Here is a 22752-nt window from a genome sequence, read left to right as displayed (position 1 = left end):
ACAGTTACATGTATTAGCTAAAATTACCTATCACTGCTAAAATTTTAAGATGTTTATTTTATACTTACTCATTTAATTAAATTTAACAACTGAAACTATTTAACTGAAATTTCATTTTATTTGTGTTTTTTTAATAGACATGAATATTTTCCTTCCTCATAAATAACCAATTATTACAGCCCCATCTATTAGGCAAACTCACATTTTCTCTGCTCATTTGAAATACATAGTCATATATGAAATCCTCATATATAACCAAAGTCAACACTTTTCTATATTTTTAATTTATTTTCTCTTCATAATGCAGTATCTTTATGGTTTTTTTTAATTATTTATCTATTCTGTGTCTAGAGACACAGAGAGAGAGAGAGAGGCAGAGACACAGGCAGAGGGAGAAGCAGGCTCCACACAGGGAGCCTGATGCAGGACTCGATCCCGGGTCTCCAGGATCACACCCTAGGCCGAAGGTGGTGCTAAACCACTGAGCCACTTGGGCTGCTCTATCTTTATGTTTTAATGTGGGTAGATATACTGCAAAAAATAATACCTGGTAAGCTCCCATTATTCAACTTTTCCATCAAATTATTATATATTATCATATATTTCTCCTTCCATATAAATATTCAACATTTATCCAATTCAATATTTTGTCCAAATGTAAAAGACATTATTGCCATTATGTATGAAACAGAATTAAATTGATAAAATAATAATTTGAGAAATATTCACATAAGCTTTTCTAAGGATATTTATACACATTATTTATTTGGAATTTCTAGATAGAATCTAAATGTCCACTATTACTATAAGTGAAGTTCTTAGAATGTGTACTTCAAATTCTATTGCACATCTTCACATTGGGACAGCTTCTGAAAACCTCCACAGTCATGGGTCAGCTCAACTATGATCAATGGGAATCACTAGGTTTCAAATGTTAAATGTTAGGAATTTTCTGAAGATGTAAGAAACTGTTCCCCAAAAAACTACTGGTCTAAAATTAAAATCATCCCTTATGCTCATGTATAGACAGGTGAGCATGTAAAGAGAGTACTCTAAATGTTTGCAAGTTATTAGATAAGCATTTCACTGGTAACTCAACTTAGAATTTCCATGAGAAAGGGGTTCTTGTCTTAAACATATTATGGGGGTTAAACTAAAGTTATTTTAATAGGCAGGCTAACAACTGGTTAAAGAGATCTCATTCAGGATTTTTGGCTATAACACTAATATTTTACTTAAATATTTGTTAGATCACTGGTGCAAACTCAGATTGATTGAATGAAAACTATATTTCCTTCAACTCTCTGTATGTCTGTCTTAAAGAATTCAATCATTATCCATTAAGATTTTTTTGACCCTTTGAAAATCTAACTTCATAGCCAAATATACCCTTGATATTCTATGCCTATTACCTAATGTTATCTGCAAGGTTTTAATACAAATTTTCATTTCCTCCTAAGACAACAGTGAAAATTTTAAAAACTGACAAGTCTTGTGAAGAGTCTCCATTCCAGACATATCCGTGTTTTTCTTCATCTTATCACCCACATTGTGTGAACTGTTTTTGTGTCCCAGAAAATATTTAATTAAATTTAAATTAAATTGCATGTAGTTCCTTCATATGAACAGAGTAGATTTCTGGATTAGTGAATGTTTCATTTCACTATAGTTAAGTTTATATAAATATGGGAATTTGAGAGATACAAAATTTAAAGTCATTTTATCTACAAAAATCAAAAACAGTCCATTTGTAAAAGATTTATCTCTGGAGCTAGACCGGGTTCTCATAAATGCTTCTCTAGTTACAAGTGATTGGGCCTTGGACAAATTAGTTCTATTTTGGGCCTTCAATTTTCTTATACTGAAGATTAAATGAGTTAACACAGGTAATTGCTTATAAGAGTGTCTGTATGTGAGTTATCATTATTGTTTTTACATGACTCAACAATTTTGCATCATTAATAAGAATTGCACTTAGAAACACATGTAGACACAGGTGCAATGATTTGCATCTATCCAATCAAGAAGCAGTCATGTCCTATTATAAAACCAAGGTTTGTTATTTTCTTATCCAATTCAGTTTCACACACTGCTACAGTCAAGTTCTATTTGTGCATAAGACATATTTAAAATAAAAAAGGAAAAAAATCTAGCTCTTGAGAATGTCATGTTGAGGGAATGGCTATAAATCTGGGCATCTAAAGTTTTTATCTTTTTGGGGGGAAGAGGGACGGTACATATTTTACTCAACCATCACTAATTCAGTCCTTACTATGTTTCAGGCTCTATTCTATGCTCTGAGAAGAACTAATAAAGAAGGTTCAGTCCCATTTATAAAATAAGAGTTTAGGGCAGCCCGGGTGGCTCAGCAGTTGAGCGTCTGCCTTCAGCCCAGGGCGTGATCGTGGAGTTTCGGGATCGAGTCCCACGACAGCTCCTTGCATGGAGCTTGCTTCTCCCTCTGCCTGTGTCTCTGCCTCTGTCTCACATGAATAAATAAATAAAATCTTTAGAAAAATGTTTAATTTAAAGAACCGCCAAGGATCACTCTTCCACCTCCCAAATTAGAATCATTTATGTGTTCCAAGTAAGAGGTTTGAACTTAAAGTATGGCTATATGGGGAAATTAATCCCATTACTAAATTAATCTTATTACAAATTAACCTATTTCTAAAAACAATTTAGTGACATATATGTATGCCTCTATGTTATGGATATATACACACATACATAGTAACATGTAATTATATATAAATGTATATCTTTTCCCCTGTAAAGCAATTTCCACAATCCAAGACAGCATTCCCTAAGTATTATAAGTGCATATTAATTGACAAAACTCTATGGGTTTGAATGTTGGCTCCATAAGTTAATAGATGTGACTTTGGCCAATTTCTTTAATTTCTTGTGCCTCCAGTTACTACATATAAAGCCCTTGAAACATTACCTAGAGTATAAGTACTCTATAAGTGTTAGCTAACTTATTTTCATTACATGTAAATAAATTTGATCAATCTATTAATTCTCACCCTGTCCCGACAAAGGTGGCAACAGGTCAACCCAAATATATCCTCCAGTATTCCTGATCTAAGCAAAACTGATCCAGCAGCTGGGTGGCTCAGCGGTTTGGTGCTTGCCTTTGGCCCTGGGGCGTGATCTGGGGTCCCAGGATGGAGTCCCACATCGGGCTCCCTGCATGGAGACTGCTTCTCTCTCTGTCTCTCTCTCGGTGTGTCTCTCAAGAATAAATAAATAAAATCTTTAAAAAAATAAAAAATAAAACTGACCAGGAAGGATCATTTCATACCCTAAATTCTCACTGCTCTAGATCTCCTAGCCTCTAGCTTAAAAGATTAATAGAAAGGTCTCCATGCTTGAAATAAAACTTTTCTTTTCCTGGGAAGAATCAAGATTGAGTCCACATATTCAGATAAGATCTTGCCTACCCATATCTCCCATATTTATCTGTAGGAGTCTAGTCACATTCCTTTCCCTCACTAATTTCTACTCAGTTGTCTTATCACTAGTGATACAGGTATCCACATAAATGATTCTTCCAACATTAGTACAGACAATTCTGTTGTCTGCTTCTCAAAAGAACAATCTTTCTTCATTTTACATACCTCAAAATGAGTGCTAAAATGACAATCTTAATTTGAGTCTCACAGAAATTGATGTCTTTACCGTGTAGAATAAATGTTTCACTAATATGCTCTTAAGCTCTCTCATCCTAGTGTATTTTTCCTTCCATTTTGATTAGCCATTCTCTTCTATGGTTATACACTGTATTTCATGATTACCACTAAATGCAACATCCCCATAAGCTCAATTACAACTATCTCATATTCTAACCATTATCACCTATCTGCCCAACTCACTCTTTCTGGTACCTAACTCCAACACAACTTTCACCCCTCTGCTAAAGCCTATTAATCCTCTCAACTTTTCTCTTTTACTTTCCTTTATATCTTCCCTTCTTCTTTTCTAGTTTACATTTCATGAGAACATTTAAAAGCATTGTCTTGTATGCCCATTTAAGTTTGTCATTTCTTGGACAAGTTTGTCATAATCATAGAACAAAATTCCATCCTGATTTAACTCATTCTCCTCTGGTTCTTAACCTGTACCCACACAGCTAAAAATAACTGGAAAAAAACAATCACCTTGATGCATGATTAGATCCATGACATTAGCCTCAAATGAATCCTCAAAGCTGCTTGTCAACTGAATGACATTTGTCTAATCCAACCACCCTCTTCGTACCTTAGACCGTTACTCATTACTTTACATATTCTTTTCAAACATCAGTCATCCCCTCTTATCCTCAATCTAAACTTCTTAATGCCTGAGAAAATCAGAACAATAGGAAAATATAAGGTTCCACTTCCATATCCCTAGTATCTTCTAACACTTGCATCCATGTTTCCGAATTCTGTCACTCAAATGGAAAGTTCACTGGTACCTAAAGCCAACATACTCCCTTTTCCTTTTCCCTCCCTCTTTCACAATGAAACACAACATCCTGGGAACACTATCATCTCTACTATATAATCACATTTCTCGTAGGTGTATCAACACGGTGTTACTTTTCTCATGTTAAAAAAAAAAATCTATCTCTGGAACTCATCTCTCAGTGACTCACCATCTCTCTCTAGCCTTTTATGTGAACACTACTTAAATGAGTGCTCTATACCTTTGCTATACAAAGACTGGTCCTTGGACCAACACCATTAACATCTGTAAAATTGTTAGAAGTGCAGAATTTTGGACTCCACCTCAGGCCAGCTAAATCAGGATCTATATTTTAACAAGATTCCCAGGTGGTTTATAGGTACTTTAAAGTTTAAGAAGCACTGGTTTATACTCCTTTCCTATTTTACTTTTTCCATTCTCAAGTCCTTCCCAATCAAGATTTTGCCCTTAGAGCTCCACTGAAATTGCTCTTATCAATGTCACTGATGACCTCCTTATTGCTAAATCCAATGGCCATTTTCAACCATTATCTTATTTGAAATACCAAAAGTATTTGAGAAAACATATCACTCTTTCCACCTGGAAATATTTTCTTCACTTGGCTTCTCTGACAAAGCTTTCTTATTGGTATTTTCCTTTGTTAAGTCTTCCTCTTCTCTCTAACCTCTTAAAGAACTCAGACCCTAGAATTTTTCTCTTCTCATACTCCCTGTATTACAGATCTCATCAATTTAAATATACCTATAATTTGATAGCATACCTTCCCTCATGGTCTGGACCCACATATACAACTGCCTACTCCACTATTTCATTTAGATGTCTAATAGATAACAGATGTCATAGATGTCTAACATCTAATAGAAGTCTCTAAATTAATGTTTAAATTATAGTTATTATATTCCTCCATAAAACTGCCCTCTCCACAATCTTCCCATTTTCACTTAATAACAACTTCATCTTCTAATTATTCAAGACAAACATCCTTGAATCAACCTTGACTTGTTTCTTGCTCCTATAGTCTGCACACCATCCATAGGACTATTATATTCTCAACTCTGAAAATATATCCAAAATTCAATTGCTCAAATCACTTCCACTGTATTCATCTTAATTAAACCACCATCATGCCTTGATTGCATTATAGCAATAACATATTTGTTCTTCCTCTTTCCAACCTCCCCCCACCTTATAATTTATTCTCAACAAGCTTCCAAAGTCCCTCTCAAAATGAAATTTGCAAAAATACTCATGTGCTTAAAACTCCCAAAGAGATCCAATTTTATTCATGATAAAAGCCAATGTTCTTTATGATTTCCAGAGCACTTCAGGATCTGGCCCTTCTTGTTTTTCTGATTTTGTTTCTTACAATTCATCATCTTGCTCACTACCCTTTTGTCATACCGGTCTCCTGTATGCTATTGGAACAGGTCAGTTAACCTTCCACTTATAGATAGGCCTTTGCATTTCCTGGCCATACGCCTAGAATTCTCTTTCTTTATCTATAAGCCTGACTTGCTCTCTCAACCTACTTCAAGTCCCAAATGTCACCTTTCCAACAAAACAGAGCTGATCATCTATTTTAAAATATCCCACTCAGGCCTATTCTCTTTTACTCAATTTTAAAATTTTTCATTATAATTTACAATGTATTACTATATAATATAATAAGTAGTTTTTAAATTATTGCCTTTTTCTTTCATATGGGATATATTTTTTTAACTTTTGTTCCACTTCTATATTATTTAAATCTGAAAAATAATAATGCTCAAATTATTTGTTGGGTGAATTAATAATATTCACTATTTGTTAATAATGTATCCATTGTAAATATATATGAGTAAATGAAAAATGTATGTATTTTATCATATTACCTTGAAAACATATTTAGTAGGAAGAAATATGGTATCTAAGTAATAATGCTGCTGTATAAATACATTTATCTTCAGAAAGCCTGGTAAATAAATATCTCGATGATAAAATCTCTCCATAAGATGACTTCCATTTTATTAGAGCCCTGATCACAAATCATGAATTTGAAGTACATTTCAGTAGCTCAGGTATATTTATTTTAAGACCAATATTTATCAATTTTGCCATTATAAGAGAAAGTCAGCTTCTCCAAGATAAAGACTGACAAAAACAGATTTCACAGTCCTTGTGAGTTGTTTTAACAATTAGAATCTATGGGTATTCGTTGACTTAGGTCAGACTTTCCCTTAAATATAATTTTACATGTAATTTTATAATATTTGCAAATTGAACCAAGGAAGTTCCTGTGTCTATCTGCAAACAGTCCAACAGTAATTACCTAGGAGCCCCTCTCTCTTGCCATCTGAGGTTCTATGTGCTATAAGTTAATCTTTACTTCTCATATATCTATTGATTACTCTCCACCAGCTCAAATATCTACAGTTCCTCTTACATTTAATTTTGTAAAAAAAAGGAAAACAGTTTTATTTAACCAAATTTTCTCTCAGTACTTTATACTCCCCAAACTACTTGCTAAATTGTTTACATTCTTTATCCTTTTTCTTCATAGCTCAAAATAATTGTTCAACCTACCACAATCTGCCTTCCATCACTATGTTTCCATCATTATGCTTCCATCATAGATAGATTGATTGATTGATTGATATGTTAACCTAATAATTAGTGTCACCAATTAGCTCTACTAAATCTGCACAAAATATTTTTTGGTTATGTTGTGTAACCATTCAGTGGCAATCAACACTGTTGACCATTCACTACAAATGCATTCTTTTTTCTGGTTTTAATAGGCTCCATCATTTTATCCTTTTCTCCCTTGACAGTCTGGCTTCTCCATTCCCTTTACCATTCTGCTCCCTTTATGCTTTCCCCAAATGCCATTTTTCCCTTGAGGATTAGTCTTTGGAAATTCGCTTTTCTTATGGACCATTTTACTCTCTTGGTTACTCTACATACACTAATGTCAAACAAGACTATTTCTCTTTTAGACCCAATATGAAGTCTAGCTGTATATTCAGTCTTATTATTACCACTGAAATGGAATGGTTCAAAAGTATCATTTTTCAAAAAATAAAGTATCATTTTTCAACTGTACTAAAATTAAATTAATTCAATCCCTCACTCTACCTGCAACACCTGAATCCCTTCCAGTGTTTCTGACATTTTTATTTTTTGTTTTATTTTTAAGATTTTATTTATTTATTTAGAGAGAGAGAGAACACATGAGTGGTGCAGGAAGGGGCAGAGGGAGAGGGAGAAGTAGACTCCCCACTGAGCAGAGAACCTGATGCAGGGCTTGATCACAGGATCCTGGGATCATTACCTAAGCCCAAGGTAGACACAACCAACTAAGCCGCCCAGGTGCCTTTTCCTACATTTTTATATATCCAATTGCCCAACCCAGAAACCTGATTCATCTCAGCTAAAACAGCCCTGTTTCAGATAATTACGGACCACTGCAACAATTCTATAACAGTTTTCCCTTGGTCCCCTTTGGATCCATTGTACACAGTGTAAGAAGAAGAATCTTAAAAGCGTTAATATATCTCTATCCTATTTAACATTTTCCAAGTCTGTATTATAAAATCAAAACTTATTGGTAAAATACAAAATTCTACACTATCTTCCAAATGTCTGTCATTAAAACCCTCATTTTCTATCCCTCAAGTTCTTGCACTGTGTTCCAAATGTGACTAATTCCTCACCAGTCTTTAAACTGGGTATTGCAGACATGTGTACCTTCACATATATAATGTTCTCTGCCTGGAATGACCCCATCTCTTTGTCCAGCTTTCTCAATTTATATGAACTTTTTAAGATCTTGCCTTATCTCTGACTAGGTTAGGAGCTTCTGCTGTGTGTATATGTACATAATATATATCATTAATCATAAAATGATCTTCTTTGATCACATTTATTTTAAAATGTGCAATTTCCAAATATTTGAGAATTTTGAGTTATTTTTATATTATTGATTTCTCATTTAATCCCAGTATTGTCTGACAATATACTTTGCATGATTTCTATACCTTTAAATGTTGTCAGATATATTTTATGGCCCAGAATGTGGTCTATCCTGGTGAATGTTTTTTATGAGTTAAGAAGAACCTATTTGATGAAATATTCATAAATATCAATTATGGAGATATTGAAGTCTCCAACTATGAATAATAAGTTTATCTATACCTCTTTGTAGTTCTATCAGTTTTTTTTTCACATACTTTAATATTCTGTTCTTAGATGGGCACAAATTGAGGATTGTTCTGTCTCCTTAGAGAATTAACCTCTTTTTTTGTTATATAATAATGCCCTGCCTTATCCCTAATAATTTTTCTTGTTCTTAAGTTTGCTTTGTCTGAAATCAATGAGTCACATTTTTTTAAATTAGTGTTAGCAGAGTATATCTTTCTCTATTCCTTCTATCTATATGGATATTTTAAGTGAGATTCATTACAGGCAACATATAGTTAAGTACTCTTGTTAAGCCAGTCTGAAAATCTGTATTTTAATTGGTGTATTGAGGCTTTTTGCTCTTAAAGGGATGAGTGGTAGAGTTGGAGTAATTTCTACTATGTATTTCCTACTCTCTGCATTTATTCTTTCTTTTTTCTTTCATTTTTCTTCCCTTTCTGATTTGCCAAAACATTTTATATGATTACATTTTATCTCTCAGCATATTAATTATTATTTTTAATATGTTTAATGGTAGGCCAAAAGTTTCCAATACATATACTTAAATACTATAAGTTTACCTTAATAACACTAGACCACTTCGAATGTAGCACAGATACTTTATAACGGAGTATTAGCCCTTATAACACTATAATCATTCAATTCACTTATGCATATGCCAACATAACTGAATACAGTTACAATTATTACTTTAAACAAACTATTATCTCAGATCCATTAGGAATAGAAAAAATGAAATATTTTACTTTAACTTAATTTTTTCTTCTCAAACACATTCAGATCTAGATTCCTTTTCTTCAAAGAATTTATTTTAACCTCTCTTGCAGGGCTGGTCTGCTGGTGATGACCTCCCTCAGGTTCTGTCTAAGGGAGTCTATTTCTTCCTCATTTTTGAAGGGTCATTTTAGTGAACAGAATTCTAGATTGGCGATTTTTTTTCCTGTCAGCACCACATATTTCATTCTAGTCTTCTTGTTTGCATGATTTCTTACAAGAAGTCTACTGTAATTTATATCTATCTGTAAGTCATTTCTCCCAATTTTTTTCACATTTTCTCTGGGTCTTTGGTTTTCTGAAGTTTGACGATGACATATTTAAGTGTAGCTTTTTGTTTCAAGTTTTTTGTTTTTAGTTTGTTGGTGGTGGTGGTTTGGTATTCATCATGTTTGGTGTTTTATGAGCTTCCTGGATCTGTAGTTCGTGTCTGTCATTTATTTTGGAAAGTTCTTGGCCATTATTACTTCAAATATCTTCTCTGCTCCATCCCTTCTTTCTTTTCTTATGTTATTTCAACTACATATGTATTATACTCTTTGAAATAGTGCCACAGTTCTTGGATGTTCTGTTTTATTCTTCACTTTTTTCTGTACATACCCCTGTCTTGGAAGTTTCTACTAATTGATCTTCAAGCTTCTTTCCTTTTCTTTGTCTGGTTTACTGATGAGCCCTTCAAAGGCATTCTTCATTTCTGTCACAGTGTTTTTAATTTCTAGCATCTCCTTTGCATCATTTATTTTCTACTTGTCCAGCTTTCTACTGTTGTAAGGATGGGTGTGACAACTTCCAAGTTCTTTACATGGTGAAGCAGCAACCATAAGTATCCTTATCAGTTATTACTGCCTCCTTTTTCTTCTGAACTCTACATGTTGGAGAACAGTAATGCTATCTTTCTTCTTTACTCAGTGAGCAGTTCATGCCTTGGAACATGCTAAAGAAACTCAATAGCTGGGGTGCCTGGGCAGTTCAATCAGTTAAGTGGCTACCTTCGGCTTGGGTCATGATCTCTGATTCCCTACTCAACAGAGAGTCTGTTTCTGCCTCTTCATCCACCCCTCCCCTGCTTCTGTGCTCTTTCTCTCAAATAAATAAATAAAATCTTAAAAAAAAAAAACCTCAATAGCTATTTGTTGACTATATTTGTAGAATGCATTAATAAATGAAAACTGAACATTTCAAAAAGACATGTTACTTTCATAAAGATAAAGAATTTGGGGGCACCTGGGTGACTCAGTCAATTAAGCATCTGCCTTTGGCTGAGGTCACCATCCCAGGGTCCTGGGATCAAGCCGTATGTCAGGCTTCCTGCTTAGCATAGAGTCTCCTTCTTCCTCCCCTTCTGCTGCTCCCCCTGCTTGTGCTCTCTTAAATAAATAAATAAAATCTTTAAACAACAATAAAATAAATTTTTAAAGCAAAAATTTCTATTTGAATTCCACTTTTTAAAAAATTATTTATTTATTTATCCTTGACAGACAGAGAGAGGCAGAGACACAGGAGAAGGGAGAAGCATGCTCCATGCAGGGAGCTCAACGTGGGACTCCATCCGGGCCTCCAAGATCTCACCCTGGGCTGAAGGCAGAGCTAAACCGCTGAGCCACCAGGGCTGCCTGAATTCCACTTTTTAAAATAATTAAATAAGAAGCTCAATGATGGTAAAACCATTCATAGTTTTGTGAAAAAATTCTTTTAAGTCAAGGCTTATTATTTTAACTAACTACCTTTAGCTAATATAGCACTTTAAATGCTATTTCTAAAAATGTTTGTGTTTTTATTAATAATTGTTAAAATCTATAGGAAATATATGAATTACTGGGAAAAATATTTTTTATTTTAATAAAATAAAAATTGTCTTTTTAAAGACAATTTAAAGAAAATAAAGACAAATAAAAATTGTCTTTTTAAAAAATTGTCTTTTTTAAGCTGGATTTAATTTTTCATGATAGAGTAAAGCCAATTGGTCATAGACTGCCCATTCTTCATCTTATTTTGAACTATTTGTATAAAGTAATACAATGTTCTTCTTTTAGACCACACTCTCAGTATTAAAATGGAGTAAATTTTATACCTCTTAGAAACTAAGTTTTTATGGGTTTATAGTTGTCTTTCTAGATCTTCCTTTCTCTTGCCCAAACTTGAATTGTCTAGTGTGTTATTGAGGGAAGTGATTGCTTAGCTATAATATTGTATAGAAAACTCTTAAATGCATTGGGAAGAGTATTGGTGTTGTGCTTTTAAACCTGTTTTAAAAACTTGGCTCTGCATTTGGCTAATTGAGTAGCCTTAAACAAATTGTTATTAAACCTGTAAATGTCGTTTGCTTGACCTGTTAAAAGGAACAGCATTACTTGCTTTATGTTTTGTTTGTGAGTGGAGTATCTGGTGCATAGGAAATGCTTAATAAAATATAGCATACATCCTTTCTTCCTCTTTGATGGAAACACATGAAATTTATTTACATCTGAGCTATTTGTGTTTGGGAGAGATGGTTTTCAACTCTCTAGGAGGAGGAAAACTGCCTACTCTATCCTGGCTTCAAAGAAAGTTGGCTGAAATTCTGTAAATTTATTCTCATCTGGTATACAGTCCATAAATTCAATTTTATTAAATAATTAATTTGTATTATTAGGTATTAGCTCAAAAGATAAAACAACAGAATCATACAAAAGCTTAATGATTAAACAAAATTCTAATTTACTATAAGAAACCTAAATATTATGCCAGAACTATTGAAAAGTATATACTGATGGGAGGCAAAATCAATTATTGAGCTAACACTCAATAAAAATTGATAGATTATGTCTTTCTGTTTCCATTTTAAGTATGAATTTGAAACTAACTTTCTAGGTGTTTTGGCACTTTGGATAGAGCTTAGGTAAACTTCTTATGCTTCTTTTTTTTTTTTTTTTACTCTAGGTAACTAGCAACCCTTTAAAACTTATTTCATTTTTCAAATAGTATTCTGTAAAGTCAAAAAGGTCTCATCTTTAAATTCATTATAGTACTGAGGAAATATCAAAGTTACATTTCAAATCATCACTATAAAGTCAGGTAAATGTCCAAATGAGAAATTTATTATATATTATTTAAAATAGTTTTACAATCAATAGAAATCTAATCTCCAAAGCCCCAAATAAACCATAAGCACACTATAAATTCATTTGATTGTGCACACTAAAGTATTAATTTAAGAAATTTACTGCTGTGAACCATGCTGGTAATAATAACTTAGGTAATGAACATTGGATCTTTTTTGTAGAAAAGTTTTTTTTTTAGAACTCAAATTCATTATACATTAATGTAAGATTATATATTAGGCATTGTTTTCCTGTATATATTTCAAATGTGTTGTTTTCTTCCTTTGCCCTGTATTTATCTATCATTCTTCTCATTTTCTGATTCCATCCCATTGGCAATCTCATAATTATCCCTAAAACTAACCTCCTCTCTCCAGCTCCACTGTTTCTGCCTTAATTCAACCTTACATTGATTCCTCCTAAGAACAATTTTAATGTCATACTAATTAACGTATTCCTCTCATATTTTTCTAGTAATTCTTTCACATAATATTAGAGTCATCATTATGAAATCCCAAACCTCCATCCCTTATTTCAAATTAATTTTTGGCTGCTTTTCAGTTCCCAGAATGAGGCATGCATTTTCAGAATCACAAAACATTTTTCTTCTTAATGTTTTCTCACTTTAATAGTAAATAGTTTAAGGTCCACTTTCAAATATGAGTCTTCTCTGATTCTCAGGAAAATTTTTTTTCTCTTGTCATATAACATACTAAACTTGGTCACATTATTTTAATCTCTATAATTGTAAAATGTATTATTGTAAAAGGAAGATGTAAATATCTTATAAAAGTATCTGGAACTATTGTTATTATTATTATCATTATTAGATTTGTTCTAGCATAGTTTTGTTGTTATGTGTTTCCCACTAAGCTGTGATATTCCTAAATTCAGGAATAAGTCACACTTTTGATCTATAAAACCTGCATTCAGGTGTCCAGAGATATATGAAAATGAATAAAGGAAAAAATTAATAAGTAAATATCATGTAAGAAGTTATGCAGGGAGAGAGTGATGAAACATAGGATTTCACCCTGGGTGAGGGCACATAACAGTGACTCTGTGCCATACTCAGGATTTGGAGAAATTGCTAAAGGAAGCACTACTTGAGGAGAAAAAGAGAAAGGAAAAGGGATTTTAAGTTTGACAGTGGTCATTACACCAGAAATTGTTCCCCTCAAAAAAAAAAAAAAAAAAAAAAAAAAGAGAGAGAGAGAGAGAGAATTATTGTATTGGTAACCTATTAATCTACCAGTGTGTGATGATAGACATCAAAATTTATCAGTTTGAAACAATCAAAATGTATTTTTACTAATATTTCTGTAGGATGACTGCCCTCAGCTGCATAGTACTATACCATGTTATATTTGCTTAAGTCACTCTTATGAAGCCACCTGAAAAATGCCTGGGGCTAGAATATACAAAACAGTTTTGTTCTTAGGTCTAGCCCAGGTTGGAATTGCTGGGATATCTGGAATCTGGCTGGTTCATTCTCTCTCTTTCTTCTCTCTGTCGGTCTTGTCTCTCTTTGGCCTCCCATTATTCATTAATCTAACCCAAGCTTCTTTACATGGTGCCCAGATCCCAAGAGGATGAAAACTGTAAGACCTCTTACGATCTAGGTAGAGAAGTCACTCAGGATAACTTCCACTGCATTTTATTTGCCAAAACAAAGTCCAAGGACCAGCCCAGTTTCACAGGAAGAGAAATATCCTCCACCTATTCGTGGGAGGAATGGCATACTAGTACGAGGATAGGAAGTATTGTTGGTGACCATCGTTGCAAATGATCTATCATTATCATCTCTTTGGCAGCAGAAAATTACCCCTGTTGCGATAGATATTTATTTTAGGAGAGGTGAAGACAGTGACAAGCATTGTGAATTTCTTTCAAGTTTTTTTTTTTAACTTTAAATAGTTCTCAAAATTCTTTCTTGAATGTCACTGCCAAATAAGTATAACATGGTCAACCATTTTATATAAAATATTTAGAACACAGGAAAAAAATTACAAGTAATAGTGGGACACCTGGGTGGCTCAGTGGTTGAGCATCTCCCTTCGGCTCAGGGTGTGATCCTGGAGTCCCTGGATCAAGTCCCACATCAGGCTCCCCACTGGTAGACTGCTTCTCCCTCTGCCTATATCTCTACTTCTCTCTCTCTGTTTCTCGTGAATAAATAAAATCTTAAAAAAAAAATTACATGTAATAGTTGAGATACACTCTCAGGTCTTTGATGTTTGGCCATGTCCTTCCTAATTGTAATGTAGCTGCATAGAAAGTCTCATCCTGAATGTCCAACTGTAGCTCTCCTCCTAGACCATATGAATAACTCCAAATTACCCAGAGGTGGGGATCCCTGGGTGGCTTAGCCATTTAGTGGCTGCCTTCGGCCCAGGGCGTGATCCTGGAGACCCGGAATCGAGTCCGTGTCGGGCTCCGGCATGGAGCCTGCTTCTCCCTCTGCCTGTGTCTCTGCCTCTCTCTCTTTGTGTGTCCCTCATGAATAAATAAATAAAATCTTTTAAAAAAATTACCCAAAGGTACCCAGCACAATCCTTCATGGACTACATAAATATTTACTAGTAGACAGGAATTTTATATAGGATATATTTAGCTAATTAATTTTGAATTCATTTGATTGATCAAATACTATAGAATTCAGTTACACACAGTCCTTTGGTAATGGACTGAGTACAGTTTGACTGAACCCACATCTGGTCTGGCAAAGACCAGCTATCACCAGTAGAATGGCTGGTCCTAGGAAAGTAAACACCTGAGAACTCATACGTCATTTTCAATGCAATGTTTATGCCCAATGCCATAATTGAAGCATCATTGATAAACAGTTACTGAGATATATTGGAATTTGAGTTGGTAAAAACTCAAGTTTTTCCCCCATTGGTCAAGTGGAATTCTCAAGATGCAAATAGAAAGAATATAGGAGAAGCATAGCCTTATCAATAGTCATATACTCACTCAATACAACTAATCTATTCAGCCTGTTCCACAACAAAGTAGAACAACTGCAGTGAAGGAATCCCCATCACTAGAGCAACAGAGACTTAATCAGTGGTGAGTAAGTGATCGGCAGGCAAGAAAGGTCCAAATATAGCAGTAGCTGCAATATAACAAGAACCACAAATTTTGAGAGCAAGAGAAAGGAAAATTAGGGAAGAAAAAGGTGAGGAAGCACAGTTTAAGATAGTTTTGTCATAGAAATGTAAGCTTCTACGGTAACATTTAAAAACATGAAAAACATATGATGGTATGGCACCTACAGAAGCACGGAAAAGCAAGCAAACAGAAACAAGAACAGATGGTCCTGTAAGAAGTGCTATAAAAAATTAAATAAATGATCATTATTAAACACCCAATCTATAACATAACCTATACAACCTAAATTTCTTATGTAGGTTACATTATAGCCAATATAAAAAATATTTCCAAAAAACAATTAAAGTCTGTCCATTTCAAATAGACCTTTCAGCACAGACCTTGAATAGACGTTATTTTCCCAGGTGACCCTAGTGCTAGGATTTTATTTCATCATAAACACATTTTGAAAGGTGTGTTGAAACATTTTTTTTTTTAAGATTTTATTTATTTATTCATGAGAGACAGAGAGAGAGAGGCAGAGACACAGGCAGAGGGAGAAGCAGGCTCCCTGCAGGGAGCCCGATGTGGAACTGGATCACAGGACCCCAGGACCACGACCTGAGCTGAAGGCAGACACTCAACCACTGAGCCACCCAGGTGCCCCGAAAAACTTAATGTTACTATTTCATCATCACTATTAATCTGCCAACACCAGTGACTCTCAGTGTTTCTTCCACACCCCTTGCTAGTACTCTATTTAAAGTATTAAAGTTTTCTAAAATTCAAGCTAGATGAATTGAAAAAGTCATTTTTCTTTCTATTCTTTAATTTCAAAGATAGCATGAAATGGTAAGAATATAAAGACTTTAGAGTAAAAGAGAAATGGCTTTGAATCCTTAATACTTACTGGTATTTAATTTCTTGCTCTCATACTATGATGTCCTGATATATAGTTTTAGGTGTAAAAGAATCTCAATCTCCACCTTCACCCAATGATCCAAAGAATATAATTAGGTCTTTTATGTGCTCAAACTGAAGAAAATCCGTGCCCCTCTCTTCTTATTTTGCAAAAGTCATTCAGGTGTCCATACAAATGACAGATTCAATTTAATCTGTTTCATTGTTTAAACCAAGATTTAGAACAGTCATTTCCTGAAAATTTGTAAATTCATACCTACTACCATAAACAAGTGGTTCAGAGTAACCTTCTGCATTGCTTATAGTCACAGAGCTGGGAGCATCCAGAATGTTAACTATCTAGAGAAATTTCCGGCAAGTGCTGCTATTGTCATTCTCTGTCCTGTAAAGATCACTCTGGATGTTCCCATCCAAGGGCCAGCACTGATTTCTTCTGTTCTAACATAGAAGTGGGAACCTAGCTCTGCTTCTTGAGGTTGGTAGACATCTCAACTACCAATAAACTCTCTGATGCTGCTGGAGCTGTTACCAAAGGCAGTAATTGCCGAAAATAGGATATTTGGATAAGATTGTCTGTCCAACACTATGATGGTCGTGAGCAATGAATAAGTTGCCATCACTGCTATCAGTGTCCTAAAGAAACCTCATTATACCTCAATATAAACAAGACTATTGCATAATAAAATTTTCTTAGACTTTTAAAAGTTTTAACCTTTTGTCCTCACTGATTCAGTTATTTTCCCAAAGTACATTCCTACTCAGAGAAGGGCTGGTCAGGTAAAGTTCTGAGGTCTGCTTAATTTCTGCAGTGAATTTATCCAATGGTCATTTGATTTCATATGTTTCCCTCCATTGGCTTTGGCTTTACCGACAGATTTCTGAAACTAAATTTCAGGAACCAGTGATTATATACCAAGACTATTTCTGCTCATATATTCCCTGTACGCTTCATGGAAGCTTGATTTTTTTTCTGCTCCAAAAAGCTCAAAAATTTGTATTCTTAAAGCTTCTTCAAATTTTTGCTTCATCAACAATACTTCTACATTATCATCATTAGATTCTCCATCATCATTTTCATCAGTAGCAGCCAGGAAAGCTCTCAATTATCTTTACAATAGTGATCAGGGCAGATATGTTTATGATATCTTCAACTTTAACAGTCTATGTACTTTGTTCAAGACATTAATAGCCTTAGATTCATCAAAGAATAGGCTTCCTATAATAAAATCAATGTTCTCTAATTAAAGGACACTTTTAGAATAAAAATGAAGTAAATAGTCATTTATGTATCCCACTTTTTTCACTTTTTGTATATCTTTTAACATTCACTTTCAATTCACATTTTCAATTTTATTTCCTAATTGTCTTATTTTTATGGTAGCTTTTTCCTCATAATAGTAATGCAGTAACTCATATGTTGACACATTAACAATGATAGTATGCCTATAAACAAGATAAGTCCTTTTTTTCTCACATAGCAGAGTAACATAAGAATCTCCTATGTTTTAAGATAACCAAATTCCAATACATGTAAAGGGGATAAAACATTCAAGCCCCTATAAATTTTAGGAATAATTTTAGTAATAATTATTCAATATTTTATGTGTTCCATTGTTAATCTTGTGTGATTTCTAGAACAAAATGATTTTCTTCCAAATATGTCATCAGTGAATAATCGTTTCAAATGGTACATTGTCATACACAATTTACTTAAAAGCAAAAGGAATAAATGATTATGGTTCCTGGCTTTTATTTTCTCTTTATCTTTTATGGCTTTAGGAAATAAAATGCATTCAAAGTAGATTAAAATAACCTTTTATAAATAATTCTTATGAAAGTTGTTCCTTCTCTTAACAATATAATCTGTATAAAATAGCATTATCTGTTCTATTTCACATTCCAACCTCTAGAAGATTTTAGGGAAGCCAACTACAAATGCTAATATGGCAGGAAATTAGAATAGTTTTCTTTCTATAAATATTTGAGTACATTTCTTGTATTTTAAAATGTATGGTCTTACTATAAATACACTTTATATATACCACAAAATTAGCTCTTTTATGAGTCGGGTCATTGAGAAAGAGTCATCTTACTGTATGAAAGAGATTTCCATTTTTAAGCAAGGCCTTCTATTTTAGAGATAACATACGGACTTTGGAAAACACACTAATGTACTATGTAGAGTTCCTATATATTGGTACTTTATAGAGTACTTGGTTACATATTTAAAAACCAAAGGAGATGCACTGTATAATCAGTAAAATACATAGTCCAGCTATTATAAAAACAGGAGAAAAATGAAAAGTTTTGTGATTTTCCTATCAATGTGTAATTTAATTATTTTGAACATGCATTAATGACACTGCCTAGTGTCATTTTTCAGGGTCAAATTGTGTTTCAAAGAAAATATGTTCTATTTTATTTTTAAAATGACACTTAAGGATCTGGCACTCTTTTTCATAGAGCTCAACTATGCACAATAGCAGGAAACAATAATAAGGCAAATTTCTCACCAAAGTGTCTAAAGTTTAGGTTTCGTGGAATAATAATATTTAGCTTCCATTTCATAACCAAGGCTCTTGAAAAGCCAGTATGACATCTGAACTTTTGGAGATAGGAAAAGAGTAGGAAAAAATACAAGATTTTGTTGAGAATTTTTGTGTGATTTTTTTTTTTTTTTGCTAACAACTCTATAGAAAATACTGTCACATGGTGGTATGTGAGGCTTCTTTCAATAACAAAGAAATAAAACCATAACTATTGTTCAACATTAAAGTTCTCCATCCCTTCAGAAAACACCAAGGATATTTTTGTGTTTGTTTCTTTTTCTTTGGTTTACAATTTGTTTGACTAACAGGTAAAACTTTATTTCTGGTTTTAATGGCAAAGACTTGAAGTTTCTAAATTTTGTTAAAAATTCTAACAGTTCAAAATCAATCTGTTTTTTCATGCCAAGAAACAAAACAAAATAAAAACATTCTATTATAGTCAACTCTTCACTTCAAGTGTCCATAAATCAGAACCTTGCCACAAAAGAACTCATTTTTTTTGTTCCATCACATTCTGTTATGAAAACTTAACAGAGCATATAATCCTTATAAAATTTTATTTGATAAAATTCAATTTATGAACAAACAAGAGCCTACAATTATAATTACAGAGCATGATTTTCAAGAGGGTATCAATTGAGAAATACTCCAAACATTACAGGCATAAAGATCCTATGAGAACAAATCATGCTACCTTGCTAGTTTAAAATAATATTTTCATATTTGATATAAATATTTTTTCCCAGAATAACATAAAATAGAAAAGGAAATCTGAATAAAATGTTACTGTCTGTGTAGGAGCTCTTCAAAATCCATGTACCTATCACACAGGGTTAAGTTTAAGCCTTCTGTTTTAGAGCTTTGCCATGTATGCTTTTTCAAACCAAGATCTCTGAAAGAAGGAACTGCCTTCTCTGGTCAGCTTTATTAAGAACCTCGATTTGGTCTAAAATAGACAGTTGTAACCTTGGGATTAGAAAAAATGTCAATTCACCCAAGCCCAGTGTTCACTAAAATTTTTATTGGTAGTTTACTGTATTTTAATAGCAAAGTTGGAGAAACAGCACAAAAGACAACATTAAAACAAATTTTGCAAGAGGGACAACTCAGGAAATTATAGAAAATGAATTAAATTTAAAAAAATGAACAAACAAAAATTTGTTACCATTAATATGAATTTGCTATTTAAAGAATAACTATTTTTAAGTTGATTTTCTAAAAATTATTTCCTGGAACATTATATTGGCATTTCATTTGCATGATCCTACATTTATATTTAAAAGGCTTGAAAAAACTAGAACTAAAAGAATTCTCCTCTCTTCTTTATTTTTTGCATTGCAACCATATATACAGGTATAGAACCCCATGTGATTAATTTTTTAATAGAATGTTAAAAATTCCAATAAAAAAGACATTGCTACTATAATTACCTGACAAATATTTCCTTTCTGACCATGATCAATGCCCACTGTCAGTTGCAGAAACCAAGCAGACCTATGGCTTTCTCAGTTTGGCCAAGAAGCTCAATGGATAGAGCCTTTAGGCATACCCAAAAGAACAATGTGAATTCAACTACAATGATTCTAATCCAATTCCACTGTTCCCTGACCTAGGAAATGGCTCCTTCTTCCAACACAAGCAAGTTTCTGCTTACATTTAGGATAATCTTGAACATGACACAAATGGCTTACAAGAAATCTATGAACTAGTTCAGAAGCCAAAATAACAGTGACTTTTAAAAATTCAAAAATGTGTTTAACTCATATATATATGTACATACTCTAGAGTCTATATATAGAAGTCTGTCCTGTCAGGTATCTAGGCTCCTTCTGACTTGTTTCTCTATAACGCATGGCCTCTTTGCCCCCCTAGTTCAAAAAAAGCTCTTCCAGTTCCAGGTACTACATCAGCATTCCAGACAAAAGGAAGAAGAAATAAGGAAAATAAGGGCACAACCTATCACCTTATGGACACATTACAGAATTGGCACATACTACCTCTGTTTAAATTCCACTCACTTGAACGGTCACGACTAGTCATAAAGCTAAGAGATGCAACCTATACAGAGCTAAGTACCAAAATAAAAATCTTGAATCTTACCACAGCTAATCTTCTCCAATTATTTTTGAAATGAAGAATGCTCATCTTCTACAAAATTCCTGTTAAAAGATAAGAGATAACAGTAATTCTTGTGTTCTTATCTATAAAAAAATTGATTTTCTGGAGACTTGTTAAATGAAGACATCTTGGATGGTTATTCAATTCTTGGCTTATGTTTTAATGAGTTCCTTGAAAATGCATCTTCATTTTTGTCCAACTTTATACATTGCTGTCAAAATTCCGATGTCAATTTGATTTTTTCTCCTTTGTTAATACAGCTTATCATCTTGTCCAACCCATAGAATTAAATCTTTACCTTTATTATTATTTTTTAAATCTTTACCTTTAAGTTCCAAAAGTTTTATTTGTATATTTTGAAATAGACACTCATCAAATTTCTCAGAGACAGACAGCTTTGACGAATCATTAGATGAAAAGATCCAGCATCACCTAGCTACCTCATGTGAAGACAACTCAGGAAAACTTATGAAATCGACTATGCAAGAACAGGAAATCACCTTTTATTGTTTTACCCCACTAATGTTGTGCCCAAGATTGCGAATCCGAGAAACCACCAAGGAGCTGACACCGATGCAAGTACATGAGGGTTTATTTACAAGCTGGAGCTTGGGTCCAAGTATACTCCATATAGCAGAGCAGGGACTTGGACCCTGAGACTAAGAAGCATAGTAGTGTTATAGGGGCCAGTGGCCAATGAGATTGTAACATACGCAGAAAGTTGCACAGTCATGTTGGTCCACACGCAGGTGGCCAATTGAATCACGATTCACCCTATAGTGACCATTTGAACTAGCCTATTATTCTGGTTAGAACTGGCGTGCAGGTTTGGTGGGCAAACGAGGGGTTTTCATTCCTTGGCTGGTTAAAGGTCAGAGGTCCCGCATTCCTAAGTGTGCTGGTTTCTGATGAAGGTGTGCTTCATAGCTAAACTAGGGAGAGGGAATACCTTAAACAATAGGCAGGTCGTGTGGGGGGTTTTACATGAGATGGCAGGCGTGGCACAAAATGGAGTTAGTCCTGCTCTGCTTGTCCAAGAGTAGGGGATTTCTGTTAGATTTCCTGGGTCCCACATTCCCCCCTTTTTCAGAGGATCCTTTGCAGGACCCAATCATGGGTCCTGGGCCCTTGTTGACAAAGGCAATGGTCTTAATTTTTCTTGTCCTCCACCCTAAGATTTGAGTTTACTGTCATGAATGATATATTAACCTACCTTGACATATCAAAATTGAGTAAATTTATTTCAGAGGCTAAAAAAACGAAAAATATATACTCTGAAGTAGCAATATGATCAACAAGATTTCACAAAGAAAAAGAAAACTGCTGTTGAATATTCCTTACGAGCCTAGATGCAAAATCTATTAATGAGACTTTTCATATAAAATCCAACATTTAAAAGGGATAATATGTTTCAACAAGTGGCAATTTCTCTAAGAATGGAAAGTTGATTTGATGTTAAAATATCAAAAAAATATAATCCATTGTATGGCTAGAATAAGGAAGAAATCCCATATGATAATATTAATGGATAGAGAAAAGACATTTGAGGAAAACACCTATTTTAA

At 33.7% G+C, this 22752-nt stretch overlaps 2 long non-coding RNA genes across 8 annotated transcripts in view; one reads left to right on the top strand and one right to left on the bottom strand.

Annotated features, from left to right (window-relative positions):
- LOC144305048 (uncharacterized) overlaps nt 1-22752 on the bottom strand; it is a 167477-nt gene that overhangs the window by 108521 nt on the left and 36204 nt on the right. For all 7 annotated transcript variants that reach the window (XR_013372085.1, XR_013372082.1, XR_013372083.1 and 4 more), the window contains one exon: nt 21170-21228. This is a non-coding gene — a long non-coding RNA (uncharacterized LOC144305048). The remainder of the gene's footprint in view (nt 1-21169; nt 21229-22752) is intronic.
- LOC144305403 (uncharacterized) lies at nt 851-11095 on the top strand. The gene is made up of 2 exons (XR_013372443.1): nt 851-1030; nt 10905-11095. It is a non-coding gene; the product is annotated as an uncharacterized LOC144305403 (long non-coding RNA).

The sequence above is a fragment of the Canis aureus genome, chromosome 35 (genome assembly GCF_053574225.1).
Source record: "Canis aureus isolate CA01 chromosome 35, VMU_Caureus_v.1.0, whole genome shotgun sequence".
Classification (NCBI taxonomy): Eukaryota; Metazoa; Chordata; class Mammalia; order Carnivora; family Canidae; genus Canis; species Canis aureus.
Note: the sequence above shows the minus strand (reverse complement) of the source record. Positions and strands in the feature narration are given on the sequence as shown.